The sequence below is a fragment of the Pollicipes pollicipes genome, unplaced genomic scaffold, assembly GCF_011947565.3.
Source record: "Pollicipes pollicipes isolate AB1234 unplaced genomic scaffold, Ppol_2.1 Scaffold_4740;HRSCAF=5597_pilon_pilon_pilon, whole genome shotgun sequence".
In the NCBI taxonomy this organism is placed as follows: Eukaryota; Metazoa; Arthropoda; class Thecostraca; order Pollicipedomorpha; family Pollicipedidae; genus Pollicipes; species Pollicipes pollicipes.
In genome coordinates, this window is record NW_023596545.1 from 40,333,821 (window position 1) to 40,339,201 (window position 5,381).

The window sequence follows — 5,381 nt, forward strand, 5'->3', positions numbered from 1 at the left end:
GACGTGATTACGCCACACCGTCTGAAAATGTTTGATACATATTTGGGGGGAGGGGGTAAATTGACCCCTTAGCGCGTATTAGACTTCTTGGATAGCAATGTCTAGTGAATGGTCTCGGCAAGCACATGTGAATGCAGTTGTGAAAAGCGATTCCAAGGCCTTATATGAATGCCGCGTTACGGACATATTCTGTCCATCTCAAGATGAAGTGATCAATATCGACACCTCGTATGTTCGACCTTTGCTTGAATACTTTGCGGCTGTTTTTCGTGCAGTGTTCATCACCCACCAAGCCAGACAAATGATGGTAGCACGAGCTAGCACGCATTCCTATTATGACAGTGATGTATTCCGCAAATCAAACACCTTGTTAGTTCCCTTACAATCTGAATAGATGGCGTTGTGAATGGCGCTGGCCGACACATGCAGCAGCTGCGGCTGTATGGCGCCATATGCCATCCAACCCGACAGGACGGGCAGGTGCCGCGGGGAATCGAAACCCGCACCTCCGATTACCAGACGCGGGACTCAACCACCGCGCTCCAGGCACCCGTAATAATTGTAACTCATATATCTGTGATAAGCCCATTAGGTTCGAATTCAGGGTTAAGGTAATATGACCGCGTATAGGACCGATGCATGAAATTAATTTCTTAATAGGTCTGCAACATTTTCAGCCCGGATCGGAGTGCGCTCAAAATACGCTGCGCTACTCGGAGTATCAGTTTGAATAAATCCCTTGTGCTGCGGGTTAGAATGCTATGTGACGTGGCTTACTCATCTGTCCAGCACATGTGTGCTCCTGTCGCCAGAAAGAAACAGCACGTTGTTTCTAGCGTCTGCCCGGAGGGCTTGGGGGGGGGGGGGGGGGGCCTTAACGAATTGAGTTGAGCGTACACAAGAAGCAGGGAAATAATTCAATACTTACAACGCGGCTCGGCGCGCGTCATGTCACATTTGTTTATAGCGTGCTCGTGGAAGATGGAGTACGCCATGTGTTTTCAGAAAGGCCACCTTCCAAGTACCACTCACTTGAGGTAGTCTGTATGCATAGCCGCCTTTTCGCTGGAAAGCTGTACTCTGGACGCGGTCGTGACAACGATTGGGAGCAGGCCGGTGCATTGCGGCGCAGCGTAGCGCGCAGGGGCACGGCAGCGGCCGCGCCGCGCGAGTAGCTGGCTGGAAAACCGCCAGCTGAGACAGGAGCGCGCAGGCGCGAGAAGAAAATGTGTTGAAGTGTGCTGCGAAGTCTGGAAGTGATCTAACTCGAAGCCAGTTAACGTTTGTCATCGGGGTTGAGTCATATTATTTTGAGGTTTTAGGAACATTGGCCGATTATTTGGGCCGGTGATATGTTTGTACGTTTGTGCCGTGCCTTTGTGCGTTTGCGTTATAATTATTTTCGGCATTGCTTTTACATTCGGCGCGTTAAGGTTTGGCGACTCAAATGCGTTACGAGACCCACGTCCAAAGATGGTATGTGTGGAAAAATGTTCATGGGACTCCGCAGGCCCCATGATTGCTGCGACACTGCGCGTGCAACGATTATTCCTGAAATCAACGCCATGAGGTCTTTGGAAAGGCGTTGTCACCGGATATGTCTTACACACATCTCGTTCTACTGATCTCGGATGGTAAATGACAACCTGGCGTGAGATTAAGGTGCGCCAAATGCAGATCTACATTTGTGTCTTATTTTCACGGTAAAACGAATCGTCCAGACCATCACCGAAACCCAGACGTATTGTGAACGTAAGAGGGGTCTGGCAAGCTTCAGACAGTGTTTTTGTTTTCTGCCCAGAACTGCGTTTACGGTAAAGCCGGTGATGTGCTGGTGCCTCGAACGATCCGAGCGAATCTGGGGACGATCGTGACGCCCAGGGATGATCAGTGTTCGCACATTGGCGTTTCAGTGCGTTCAAGATAGTCGGGGGTCATGGCCACTATCAAGGGGAGAATTTACAACTGAGGTTTTCTGGAGACGGAGGTCGAGATGCCTGGTGGATGGTGAAACCGCCATTTAAAGGCTTACAGGCATAATATTGATTAACACACGTGTGAGGTGTGTGGAAACTTTCTGGCGTCAGGCTTGGGTAGGTACAACCACCACAGCAATGACGTCCCCTCGCGCTCCAGTGCGTCTTATTTCTCGGGGTTAACTCTAAAACCTTGAATTGTAGCGCTGCACAAAGCTGTTGTGCGGGACGGTCCTGACCCGGGCGCATGCCCTCGGCAGCAGACGGGTCAGAGGGCTGGAGGGATTGATGGCCGGCTATTTCATTTGACGGTTTGGCAGTGAAGCCTGTCGGGAATCGAAGTGAGCGGAAGAGGCTGCCGTGATGTCGGTGCTGATTGCAAGTCACGCGAGAGGGTGGTAGTATACATCGCCTTTTGGCTTTGATTCGGGGAGATACGAAAAAACGAAGGAATCGGTAACGGCATTTGATTTGCTACGTTTAGTCCTAACCTTTTGACTGGATACATTTATGGGATCAGCGCCCACGCTAAGTGGGTGCTTGTTGCGCGAACTCTGAAACCACCATCCGATGCGATGAGGGCTATAACGTGCTGCAAACGCCTGGGACTGCATGCCCTTTCCTTAGGGTAGGATCCTCTGACGTCACCTGATCTTTACCGCAACCGGCCGCTACCGGTCACAGTTGATGCTGACCAGAGCCAAGTTAACGAGCGCGTAATTCGGCTCGAACGCCTTTCGCCACCAGTAGTGAAATCGGAGTGCAGGCGCAGGCTTTGCACGTTTTTGAAGATATTGCAGGCTTTGCGCAGCCCTTGGGAATGCCGGCTTCCACCGTGTAAAGTTATACCGTTGACCCCGGAGCTCCCGATCGAATGGTGGTGTCGGAGCGTACGCAACAAGCACCACTTCAGGGGAATGCTCCACATTTGAAGATGCTAAAGTAAACATCAGATATCATCAAATAAGCTCACTTGTAACTATAAGTGTACTTTAAGCAGAAAAACTACCATAGAGATCACGACTTTTCCGTTAAATAAATTGCTCCGCGATACGTCATTGTTTGATTACGTCATCGTACATTGCCGCTGGCTGAGAGCCGATTGACGGCCGATATGTCTGGCAAGTCATACTCACGAACGCTAAATATATACGACTCGACAATTATATTCTTATTGTCATTGATCGCCGAATGACTAATTGAATAGCAGAATTTGAATGACGTTATTGGGACGTCATGGATGCCTGTATGACCTTGAAATAGTCTCCGAAATATTTTGCACATCTTTGCGGGCGTGTAGCTCACAAACGAGGGGGCTTAGGTCTTGAAAGGAACAGGGCTGTGAACTGCCGTCCAATGATTCTCAAGATGGCTACTTCAGTTCAGAATCCCATACAAATGTGGAACACTCCCTTTGATAAAGACGATGGTCCCAGAAATGTGTCCATTCAGAAGCTGTGGACCAAATCTTTAAAAAATGAAACCTACGAATCCAAACAGATTCCTTTGTTTTATTTCGTGCATCTCGCCGAATTAAAGCTAAAAGTGATGTTGTATGCCTGCCACTGCCTCGCGTGACATGCGAACAGAAGCGACAGCACAGCCGCTTCTTCCGCTGACTTCGACTTCCCGACGGGAAGTGTTTTATAACTCTGCGTGTATTATTTGAAATACGCGGTACACCGCGTATGCCTCATTTTAAAGTTATGCTTTGAGGGCGAGCTTCAATAGCAAGTGAAATTGGACCTTGTTTTTTAATCAGATACAGGCTTTCCGAACTTATTTTAATTAAATGCGTGCGTTCCAAATCACAGCAGCAGTAGAAAAGCAGAAGCCTTCAAACCGTTGCGGTATATATCTCGTAAGCTACCTTTTTGATGAAAACATTTAGCAGTTCTGTCGGAGATGTTCAGACACGCACATGGCTTGCCTCCGTTCGAATACATTGAACTGATAACTGGGATGAACAGAGCTATGTTGAGTCCAGTAAATTCGTATCGTAAGGACGCCGCTTGTAATTTAATGGTGACGCAGTTTGCCGGGCTAAGAATATATAGTGCAAAATTATGCATGAAACCCTCCGGTTGCCAAATCGCTCTTTTTCAGCTGCCAAATGTTGAACGGATTCCTGCTGGCAAAAACCACCGTTCTCCCGAGAGAATGGAATAGCTGATCGCCACTCTAAGCTGAATGAGGCAGCTGAATAGCCAGGAGGCGTCGGCTTGAAAGTGGCGCTGTTGTCGGTCGTTTTCGTCACTCTGTAAAACAGTAGAATGCGATAATAACCCTGCCAAAACTGTACGCAAGTCGTCATGCAAGAGCCGAGATGCGCCGCGAGTTCACCTTTAAGCAGGGAATATTCAGGTGTCGAAATGCTGGGAGCGCTGCAGTTTATCAGGAACCGTGGGCCAAGGACGCCGCTGACGTCAGCCGTACGTGACGACAACTGGCGTTGATTGTGTCAGCGGACTAGTGACAGGGTACTGGATGTGTGATAGCTGAATGTGTGTACCCACACATGAATTGTTTAAGAAAAAGTAGCCTATCTTATGATCAGGGAGTTGCGTTTTCCATGTTACGTTCAAGGCCGATTCTGCGCAACCATCTGTGATTTTCTGTCCTGCATTTCGTCGGTGGGGCCGAGATTGGTAAAAACCCTCATGGGAACTGAAGGTTCAATGGGAAAATGAATCAATTGAAGGAGTACCAGAAAATGTTTCGGCTTTATGGTAATTGGTCTATGCACTTCACAGTAAGGGGATTTTCTTAAAGAGTAAATCTGGTGGTACAACAACTTGTTCGATACACCTCCAACATCTAGAACCCGACTTTTTCTGGGAAAACGAGTGATAGGTAATCCGGCTGTTCCGTGGCAATCTTCGTCTTATTGGCGGTCCTTTTGAGCTATGCCTTAAAACTCCATTTGCCATGTCCGATAACAAATTCGCACGCGGCATTTCACGGTGTCCTAGCTGTTTCTGATCGTCCACCGGTTGGTGCCCACTTGCGATGCGTCGTAACGCAGCCAACGCGGTGTTGCGCCTAGCCGGGTTTTTACCTCGGCTTTACCAGAGTTTTTACTCGCAGACGGTTCCCATTTCCGTGTTAAAATTTGTCCGCATGTTTTGGCGAGAAAAACTAATTCAGTGATGGCTTCTGAACGCGTGACGCTTGAGCTACCGCGATTCGTCGTGCGGTTTGATGTTCCAAAGCATGACCTTCGTAGTAGTGCACTGTTCATCAGCATGCGCTGTTGTGTAGCTGTCGTGAGAGGTCTTAGCGGACGGCTGTTCATCAGCTAATGGTGTTGACGTGGCTGGTGACCGGGGGATAACGTGAAGTCGGCGAACTGAAGTCGTAACTGCTCCATTGAGAACCAAAAACACACTTGCTGCCGTCGGCTGC